Raw genomic sequence first — 11,465 nt, 5'->3', positions numbered from 1 at the left:
AAAGGGAGTAGTTACCTCCTTCCTCAAAGCCATGCTGTTCACATGCACGTCTAGGGGTTTCAGACACACAAGACTTCAGTTGAAGTTCAGAAGTATGAAAAAGGAACACAGTCTGGACAATGTCCATTGAGTAAGTCTGACTTCAGTTCTAACTAAAATTATAGAGCTACCCTGCAAGAACTTTTAACCTCTGATTAGCATAGGGCAGCTTTTCAAAGCAAAAGAACAGTGGAAAGAGAAATTTCTACCTAAACGGCGTGGAATGGAATGGCATGGCAACTGGTAGTTGTTCCCTCCTTTTAGATGTTACTATCCTTATTGTCATGTATATGGTGGTGGTCCATGACAGCTGGAATAGGGCCAAAAGTGTGGGGAACTGCAGGTTGACCAGTTTCACTCCTACCTAGGAAAATCATGGCATGTGTCCTCTTGGAGCCCATGTCTTGCCACAGAAGGGAGAAGGTGATGAGGAACTGCAAGCATGGCTTGACCAAGAGTGAAGTATGTTTCACCCACCTCATTGCTTTCTGTGAGAAAATGACTGGATTTGTGGACATAGGGAGAACTGGGGACATAATTTACACTGACTTCAGCAAGGCTTCCAGCACTCTTCCACAACGTTCTTGCGGCCTCTCTGGATGTTAGGGTCTGGGTGGGTGCCTCACTTGGTGGGCAGGTCCCTGACTGGGTGGCTGGGCTCAGGTGGTGGTCACTGGGTTGTATCTGCCCAGAGGCTGGTGCCCTGCAGGGTCCCACAAAGCCTGTCCTGTTTGACGTCTCTATCCATGACCTGGGTAGGTGACCGAGTGCACCCTGTCAGGTTTGCAAGGGGTTGCCAAACCTGGGGCGCAGTGGAGTAGCTGATATGCACGAGGGCAGGGTGGCTGTCCAGAGGGACCTGGACTGGTGGGAGAAGAGGACAGGGCCCATGTGCACTTGGGGCAGGAGCAAAGGGCAGCCCTGCCCTTGGGCAGGCAGAGCCCTGGCAGCCACGCCAGTAAGACCAGGAGCAGCTCTGGGGAGGAGGCTCTGGAGAGCAGCAAGCTGGCAGGGCCAGAGAGGCTGGAGATGAAGGAAAACTTTTTTCCTCATGAGGGCATATGGGTAGCGAGGACGAGCCCAGGGAGGTGGTGCCGTCTCCCTCCTCTGAGGGGTTACAGCCCCCATAGGATAGTGCCATGAGCAACCCGGTCTGAACCCATGGCTGAGCCTGCTCTCGGCAGTGGTCAGACTGGAGACCTGCCAAGGTCCCTGCTGTCCTGCAGTGCTGCTATCTGGCAGGCAGCCTCTAGTTCCTGTTGCTTAGAACCAGGGAATCACTGAGGTGGGCAGTGACCTCTGGAGGGTGGTGGTTCCAGCCCCCTGCTCAGTCCAGGCCAGCTTCCGCTGACGTTGCTCATGGCATCGTCTGGTCGGTTCTGAGTATCTCCAATGGCACAGGTAAAAGCAGGGGCTGAATTAACTCCACTGTGAGAGGACAGGTGTGTTAAAGCTTAAAGGTGGCCCTGCATTCTCCAAGTGAGAATATATATGAAACCCATATATATATATGAATCCCAGAGATAAAAGTTTAGGTGTTAGGAATATTTTCTTTACAGGGTCTAGCACACATGTTAGAATTAATGGCAGCATATCCTTTACTTGAAACTCGAGGGCTAATGAGGACTTCTTGTAGAAACATCTATCTGTAGCGAGGAGGCAAAGACTTTTGACAGAGAGGAATGTAGACATGTAAGCAAGGGTAATTAGGCAAAATCTCTTAAGGTATTTTTGGCTGAGTGTCAAAGTAAAAGCTTGATGCTGTGAAGCAATATCTCAAAGGCAAACATCTGAAGCTTCATCCCTAACCTGCGTCTAACAATAAGCCAAAACGTTTGAAAACATACAACAGCCAAAAGCTAATTTGTGAAACTTAAAGTTCAATGCCAGCTTCTAGTCCATTTAAAAAATTGTCTCATTATAGTACAACAGAGTGTCTTTTCCAGCTTCAGTTAAATATGACTAACAGTTGCCAGACTTTTGGTTTTCAGTAGAAGCAGCAACGTAAGAAATTATAGGTCAGGGAATACTGAAACAGTACTGCAGCCCATACATACAGTAATCCAATATTTCTGCCAAAATGTTCAGTACTGTAGCTGACCGATGAAGCTGCATTCATCCACAGCGGTGCAAAGCAGTTTGTCCTTGCTGAGATTCCTGTTGGTCTCAGGCTGCCTCTTCACTGGAGATCAGTCCTGCACCGCTTTGTCTCCTGCTGACATTCCCTGCCCTGTCTCTGTGACAACAATATTTGGAAATAATTCCTAATATTCTAGATTCTGGAAGAAGCACCTTCTGGCATTTTAGGGGGGTTTTTTAGTAGCCAAGGGCAGCTGCACAGATAAACCGCGCAGAGCACAAAGGACCTGGACAATAAGTAATGACTAATTAACTTAATACCAGCTTTTGGCAGAGAACTGGGCACTTGCAGGCTGAGGAATGTTTTGGGTTCAGTCTGCTTTTTGCTTTGTTGCTGCCAAGGTCTGACATTTCTCCTTCGTGTTGGGAGACTCACGAAGCAGTTGATGCAAACTGATTAGCATGTTTGTTCATTAATGATCATACGAGAAGGAAATAGGTAGGACAGCAAAATTATCAGGGATTTAGACAATCAGATATACCAGCTTGTAATTAAACGACAATGCTGAGCATTAGGTTTGACTATGAAACTGTTAATTGTAGGTCTGAAGTCCAATGAAACATATAAACACATAATTGCAATCAAATTACAGTTCTGTTAGTGTGGAGGTGCAAATCAGTTTCCTTCCACACCAGATCTGAAGGACTCAGACCTGATGGCAGGTTGGCCAAGAATGGTCCCTCCTGCATCCCAGTGGCCTGAGGCACGCAGGTCAGCATCACTGCTGTCTGCAGGCATTCCTGCTCCTGCTGTTGAAGGATCCACCTTCCTTTTTTTTCTGCCTGATTAAATACCTTACTGCCTATTTTTCCTTATTTTAAGCTGACTTTTTTGCTACCTTGCATCTTCCTTCCCCCACAAAGCTCCTCTCAGCACCCCTGATTGTTTTTCCCCTTTTGTTCTCGTTTTGCTACATCACCCAAATTTGGTATTTCTGATACTGCCACTTAGGCAATATTGCGCATATGTGGCTTTACCAACAGTAAGGCTCAGCGTGAGTGGCTATGCACCCCAAAGTTTCCCTGCCGTTATTCACTTCAGCCTGGTTGGACTTGATTGATTCCTAGACATTATTATTCAGCCTCCATTCCCCTGCCTAGATCCTATTAAGCACAAGCAGGTTCTCTCTATAAGCACCAACTGTTTACATGCCAGGACAGCAGTAACTTGTTTTTCACACTTCTGCTCTGGGCTGTCACAGGTCCCCTGTAGGACCTTGGCTGCTGTGGGGCCACATGCCCCACCAGACCTCCAGTGTGCCAAGGCCAAGGGCGTTGTGAGCTCCGGAATGTGCAGAAAGCAAACTGAATGAAGCTGTGAGGCAACTTGCAGAGTCAGGACCTCCAGGATGGGGAAGGAGAGGCACAAGTCTCATTATAGGGTACAGAATCATGGGGTAGTGGCACAGCACCTCACAGAACAAGCTTGTGGTTATGGTTTGGGTATCCATGATGCAAGCATGTCTGGACAGCAGTGCTGTCATTGATGTTTGATTTCCTGTGACTCCATCAAATAAAGTTGTTATTTGATGCTCGTAGTTGCCATGGTGGCTCTGTAAAACGTAAACTGTAATTTAGATCCTTTCAGTGTCCCTCAAGTTCTCCACAGACAGGCAGCTATATTCCTGAATGTTTTTTTAGGATAGTTGCAAGCCCACATGACTGTAGTGTCTGACTGAGCTGTATTTACAGCTATCTGTATATCACACAGATATGAAATATATACCAATAAATGTATACTATGAAGATGTGACAAAAATATAATAAAGCATTCCAGTCACCTTTCTGATAATCCATGTAAGAAAATGCGAACATGGAAAAGATTCATAGCCAATCTGCTCCATTAACTTTCAGAATGTCTCTTTCCAAACTAATCACTCCGTTTTCATTCCCATCTTTGCACATTGCAATAGATTTCTTTGTCCATTTGTGAATGAACCTACCACTCTGTCACATGTGAAAAGAAATACCTGTTTCACTGGTTATGGATGTGGTGACAATGTGAAGTCTTTAATTAGTTCCAGAGACATGCCAGCTTGTAAATGTGCTTATAACAAAAAGAGTAGCCAAATCTATAGCTTTACACATTAGTGTCAGAGTGTTTCTAGTTTTTTAATTATTGAGTTGTGTTAATCAAGACTGTGTACACATAAAAAATTGTGCAGTGCTTAAGCAGATGGTTGTATTGGTGGAAGCTGCATTAAATGTTCTAGCATTTTATGTGGCTTTGTTATGCTTTCTTTGCTGGTAATTTTGAGAGTGCAAATTCACAAACTGGATACCAGAGGTGCCTTTGATTTTGCTAAGAACTTTTTTTAGTTCCCTAGTTTTTGTTAATTTCTGATGCATAATAATGACACATATTACAAAACCAGTCCATTGGGATAGATGCCAAAAGGTATATGTGTTGGATTAAGCAGGACCCTTCTACAAAGGATATTTGGAAGTGACAGCAATTTCGAAGCAAGCATTGGATAGCAAAGAGCTACCAGAGCGATGCTGAAGCCACAGGCTGCAATCAGAGGGAAACCTGACAGCAACAGTTTCAAAACAGAGCTTCAGCCCCTTTTCTGAAGGCTACAGGCTAGTCCCCATCTGTGCGAGGATATAGGTGGTCCTGGTGGTCTCAGCTGTGTGCTGAGCTTCCTACACCTGCTCTTGGTTCCAGACAAGACTATGAAATGAAATAAAAATAATAATAATAATAAAAAAAGATGCTGGAGCCTGGCACAGGGGAACAGAGATTAAGTTGTTTTGCAGGGGAGTGAAGAAAGAGTCCACAAGGCAACAGCTTGGTGCTCTGAGCCCCAGACCGCATGCAGCTTACCCAAGGGAGAGAAGCACAGTGGAACCCGGGTCATCTCCCACCAGCCCCTGTTATTTAAATTCTGCCTTTTACTCTATAGCTCAGTGAGGGACAGCAGAGCTTTCCTGTGGAGGCAGAAATGTCCCCATGGCCTTGCAACAGTTTAGATGGGGAAGAATTAAGTATTTTTCACTTGAGGCCATTTGTGTGAAAACCAAAGAGCCTGATTGTGCAGACTGGAAAACATTGTTGCTTTTAAACTCAAACAGGGCTATTTCTTTTCTGAAACACAAGCCAGTGTTACCCTGCTGTGCAATGAAAGATCAGTTCTCTGGGCTGTAAAAAGGAGCCTTTTAGATAACTTGGGTGCCAGAGGTCACAAAGCCATCCTCTGCCCTGCTCAGTGCACAGAGACCTCCTGTCTATCTGTGGGCAGCTGCTGGAAACAGCTTTGCTGCAGCCATTTAGCCTGTGACCAAACAAATCGAGAAGAAGTCAGTGGGATTTCAAATGCTATGCATTTGCAAAGAGAATTCACAGATACTCTGAGGAAGAAGCTGGGGAGAACAGAACAATGACACAGCAAAAGCAAACTGTGTGGTTATGGCTGTGCTGAAAAGGCAGCATTTACTCCAGTGCAAACAAAGGTTTTGGGTGGAAGGAAGATGACTTGGATTGGTAAGGCATTAAATTCTTCCCAAGTGGGAAAGTAAAAAAAAAAAAAAAAAAAAAATTATCCATGGAGGTCAGGGACACTGAGCCAAAGCCTATTGGAAGAGGAGGACAAGGAAAGAAAGGATGCTGGGGAGGGCAGAGCAGTGGGAGACCACCAGTAGTGTGCTGGGGGGTCAGGAGGTGCAAAGGGAGGCTAAGAATGTAAAAGCTGTGTGTGATAACCACAGGACTAAGATGAAAACCAGTGGGTGCATCCATGGGACACAGAACAGCCTTAGTGGGCGTGTGATTATTCAAACACATGCCTCTTGTTTTATTGCATCATGTTAGCACTTGGTGAAATGCTGTGGGAGTGCTTTCACAGAGCAAAACAATTGGTGCTGACCCGAAGTCTACACTGTATGTGCTTCAGCAGTTTAACTTCAGACAAGCTGAAGTCTCATCCCATAGCCTGACTGCTCACTAGCTGCTGGAGTGCCTGTTCCCATTCAGTTTAATGGAATGCAATGCATTTTATGCAATCCATTACGTTAGCCAAACCACCGTGAGGAAAGATGGACGATCAGATCAGGTGAATGATTTTGGGAGAGGATTCCTGGTGTGAACTGAAACACTGCTGCAGATGTACCCTCTGACCAGGAAGCTGATCACAAGTGATGGGTGCAAGTGTGTAAATGAAACTAAAAGGGAAGAAGGACAACAGAAAGGAGAAAATGGGAAAAGGAAATTGTTAATTATCCAGAAAGCTCTGAAAGGAGAAAAGAATACCAATAGGCCTTTATATTCAAAGGTAGCATGGCACGGGGCAAAACTTAAATTGAGATCTGTGCTTCTAGCTAGAAAAATGGTCTGTTTTTATTATAAATGCATTTGAGTTTTTAGCATTAAAAAAAATAATAATCTGAAGGGCAAAACCCAAATAGATACAGGTACTAGAATGGCCGTATTTACATGCCTCTAGTTTTTTCTGCACAGCTAGTTTGGAGTACTGTATTTTTCTATTTAGTGGTAGAAGATTATTGAAATGTGTTTATCCAATTCCTTCTTCCCTTCTCCTCGCTCTCAGCTAATCACTGAATGCAGACAACATTTTTGTTTCTAGCAGAAAATTAATGCAGCATGGATCGAGTAAAGCAGGCAGAAATATGCCTCAGCATATGTGCTTTATTATGAGAAGAATTTAAAAAATGATTGTAATATTCCTAAATGCTTGTAAATATGGCTTGATCAGAAGCTATTCAAGTGGACTAAAAACATCATCCATGGGACAAGCTCATGGAAAAACTTAGTATGTTTAAGTTTTTCACAATTTTTTAAAAACAGTCTACAGAAAGGAACTGATTACTCTGTTCCTTGCTGTAGGTTCCTATGTTTCCAATGCATCCTGATTTAATTCCACTTCCATGTAGTTTTACAGGGTTCCTCTCCAAGGGCTTTTTGTGCTGCAGCATCTCCAGTTCTCAGAAGTTTGGCTTCTCATTAGAAAACTTCTGCAGTACAGAAAAGCAAGCATCTTGGAGCCATCTCACACTTGCTTGTGGGCAGAATTGTGGAATGCTGCTGACTAGTCTCATGTCAAATCTTGCCAATGGCTGAAGAAAAATAAAACCCTTATTAAAACCAGCATTGTTATTTTTTTTCCAACAAAAGCAAGACCCATCTGGTTCTTATATTGTTTGAGACCATGTCTATAAGGTTAAGCAGTGCAGACTTTGCTGATTTAGGGACAGACTTCAGAATCAGGATATTTTTAGTGTTGCGTGTTTGAGATCTGCTTGGCTTGGGGCAGGGGGGAGGCTGTAGGTGAAGAGAAGAAAGAGAACCGAGGGCAAGATCTACGTGTTTCCATGATTCCTGAGTCAGGAGACAGCTAAATGCCATCTACCACAAGCTGGAAGGACATTGTTTACACTGTGATAGCATCTCAAGATTTCAGCTTGGTTCGCTGAGCGTATCTGAAAAAACAGACTGTACAGTCATCTGGACAGTGTGGGTTATAGACAACTTTTTGATGCTTTGGGTTGTTAGCCTTACTTTTCATGTTAAGAGATTGCTCTGATGAGTACAAATGACTCTACAGGCAGGCAGCTGCAGAGATAAAAGGTGATAAGGTTTATACCTCATTAATCAATGTTAAGTGATTGCAGTGAGCCACTTGAAGACAGCTAAAGATGGTCCAGAACAAGAATTATTCATGGTCAGCTATGTTTTAATACTGGTTTGTTTTCATAAGTGATTTCTCTGAAGGAGACATTTTAGTTGCTGTTAAATTTTATTGGGAGTGTATTGTAACTGCTCCTAATCGTGTTCTGGTTAAAGGATGGCAGAAAAGGCTCTTGGAGATTGAAAATTTTAGTTAACAAAACAGCTCGTTTTGTCCCAAGTGCAGACCCATCCTAAAGTCAGTTTAAGCCAAGTCACTAAGAAAGCTAGGCTTTGCTCTGGAAGGCATATCTACAGCACAATATTTCATAATCTTCATGATGAAAACATGTAATTAATGATTAGCTAATGATAGGATTCTTCATTTGGACACCCAAAACCAGCAATGAAACCCTGTGGTGTTTGCTTAATGCAGATCTTTATCCAGTTAGTAGAGGCAAAAAAGACCAGCCGAAATCCTTCCCTGTCCTTGCCTCTCACAGCTAAGCCCCCCGGTTACGCAGAGCCTTACTGGCTGTGTAGCAAAAGTGCTCACACAGTTACTCTTGAATCCTTCTATTGTGAGGTGACATGTATATTTCTGATGTCCAGCTTCTGTGCTCCTTTTTTTAGTGGTTTTCAGGAGGAAGGGAAGGGGAAATGGAAGCAGAAGTAGAAGCAAAATAAAGGAGAAAGTAAATAAGGCTTTTACTGCCTACCTTCCTGGAAATTTGGCATATAACTAGTTTTCATTAAGAAACAGTGAGATGAGAACTATAACTCATTGTAATAGTTTTGTAAAAAAACTACCAGCCAAAAAACAAAAAACCCCAAAAAAATCAGCATGTGAACAAAAAGAAAACTAATACAACAGAATTCTGAGTCTTTTGAGTGATTCAGTTGCCTTTATATGCAACTAAACAAAACCAGAAAAACCAGTCTCTGCAGAGCAGGACCTGGGAGTGCAGGTGGACAGCAAGTTGCCCGTGGGCCAGCAGTGTGCCCTGGTGGCCAATAGAGCCAGTGGGATCCTGGGGGGCATTGGGAGGAGCATGGCCAGCAGGTGGAGGGAGGTGATCCTGCCCCTCTACCCTGCCCTGGTGAGGCCCCATCTGGAGTGCTGTGCCCAGTGCTGGGCTCCCCAGTTCAGGAGAGACAGGGAACTGGTGGAGAGGGTCCAGTGGAGGGCTGCAAAGATGGTGAGGGGAGCAGAGCATCTCCCTTGTGAGGACAGGCTGAGAGAGCTGGGCCTGTTTAGCCTGGAGAAGAGAAGGCTGAGAGGGGATCTTGTCCATGCATACAAGTATCTAAAGGGCAGGTGTGAAGAGGATGGGGCCAGGTTTTTTTCAGTGGTGCCCAGTGACAGGACAAGGGGCAACAGGCACAAACTGCAGCACAGGGAGTTCCATCTGAGTATGAGGAAGGACATTTTTACTTTGAGGATGACAGAGCACTGGATGGAGTTCCATCTGACTATGAGGAAGAACTCTTTCACTTGGAGGGTGACAGAGCACTGGGACAGGCTGCCCAGAGAGCCTGTGGATTCTCCTTCTTTGGAGATACTTAAAACCCACCTGGACATCATCCTGTGCAACCTGCTGCAGGTGAACCTGCTTTAGCAGAGGGTTGGCCAAGATGATCTCCAGAGCTCCCTTCCAAGTCCAACCATTCTGTAATTCTGTGATTCTTTGTAAAAGCTGTTTCAGCTGAGATTACTTTGTTTGCCCCTCATTGTCAGCAAGTGCTAAACTGTGGAAGCTGTAGCGGAAATAGCTTCTCTTAAGCTTTTTCCTTTCATTTCAGTGCTTGTAAGGACATTTTTGACACTTTGTGGTATGTGTTTTTTACAAGGAACGTTAGGGCCTGTAGAAGTGGCAGTCTCACTTGATGAAGAGCCAAAGTGACAAATTGAAATGTCTTTGTTCTTTAATCTCAGAGATTCTGAATCTTTGCATGTTTCTGCATGCAGTTCACTATGCCCTTGGACCAGATACAGCAAGCACAGAACTAGTTGCACTCCAGCAGTCCTGATGGAACCATGTCACACTTCATGTAATCATGAAAGTTACTTGGTGAACATAAAATCAGAAACACCCCAGAGTGATACCACCGGGAAAAACACATCAAGAAAACTTAATCCCTGATACAATAAGAGAGAGAACTCCAACATTTTCAGAGTAGGATTCAGCTTTTCCTTTGGTTCCTTTTCTGTAGGAGGTGGAGTTGGGATTTAACAATCTGGATCCTGGTTTTTGAACGGACATCACTTTCAGGGTGTTTCAGGTACTTCATCTGTCTCTACTTTGCAAGTACCTATAAAGAATGTTTTGTCACGAATTAGGTCACCTCAAGATCTTCATTAGACAGTGAAGACCCCACTGAATTTGTGGTTTGATTGGGTTTAAAAGCCACATCTCTTTGGACCCAGCAGGTTCAGAGAGGCTCAGGGCACCCTGCATGAATCTGAAAATCATGATGGAAACTTGGTGAGCAAAACCAGTTCCATTCTGACCTCCTAGAAAATAAAACTGTGACACTGTAATCCATGATGACAGGAACAGAAACATCTTGCATCAGTTTAGTAAAAAAAGGCAATACAAGTATGTGTGATTAAAAATACATATGGAATTTATACATAAGGAGACTTTGGGACTGACACTGGTGGTTTTTCTCTTCAGTTTCAAGCCTTTTTTTTCTAAAATATGAAGTCTCTGACTCAGAGGCCACTGGGAATTTCCAGTACCAGAAAGAACCATCTTTTTTGTGTCATGTGCCTATGGATGGAAGGAATAAAAGCACTACCACATTCTCTACCTTACTGTGCATGTACTGCACTGTCAGCAAGGACAAAGCAGTGTGGATGGAGCTTTGTCAGTTAAAGTGCAAAAAGGCTCTCGGAACAGCAACTTGAGTTTTGTTGTTCACTTTCCTTTTATGTTTGAAGGATTTGAAGTCCTTCCCATTTGGCTGATGTAAAAAGCTGGCTGGCCATCTGGATACGGATAACCCGTGATTAGTTTATGTAGTCTGTGAATGCATTTATATAAACATTGGGAATTTTAGTCACCCTGGAACCAAATTAAAGTCTCTGGACAAGGCTTCATGCTCAGGTCTGTAGAATTCTGCTGGAGTTACATCAAGATTTCTGCAGGCAGGCAGGGCCCGTTTGCGCACATTTTATTTCATTTATTCAAACCTCTCTGCTTTTCCTTAGAGATTTATATTTCCTGGTCAAATTGTACCACTGCGGATAATCCACAGGGATGTCTAGACTAGCTCTGTATTTTTAAATGCATTCTCCACTCCCTTCCATTAGTCCTTTTCATCAGCTGGAATGCACAGTCTCATATTGTGATGGATTAGCCCACATTTCCATACCTCAGGGAGATGAAGAGGTCTGCTGCCACCTGCTCTTTAATGAATAAGTACATCATATTTTACCTGTGGTCATGAAATTGGTGCTCTGAGAGATGGGACTATTATTAAAGCTAGGAACTTAACTAAAAAAAGGAAGTCGTGTTTTAAGATGAGATTTTAGACCATGAATACTGCCTCTCTTATCAAGTGAATCCTTGTAGTTGTTTGAAGGAGACAGTCACCTTGGAAAACGTAAGGCTTGTGGTTTAATTGTGTTTTGGAGCTGTATTTACCCGATTCCTTTATT

The sequence above is a fragment of the Falco peregrinus genome, chromosome Z (assembly GCF_023634155.1).
Source record: "Falco peregrinus isolate bFalPer1 chromosome Z, bFalPer1.pri, whole genome shotgun sequence".
NCBI lineage: Eukaryota > Metazoa > Chordata > Aves > Falconiformes > Falconidae > Falco > Falco peregrinus.
Note: the sequence above shows the minus strand (reverse complement) of the source record.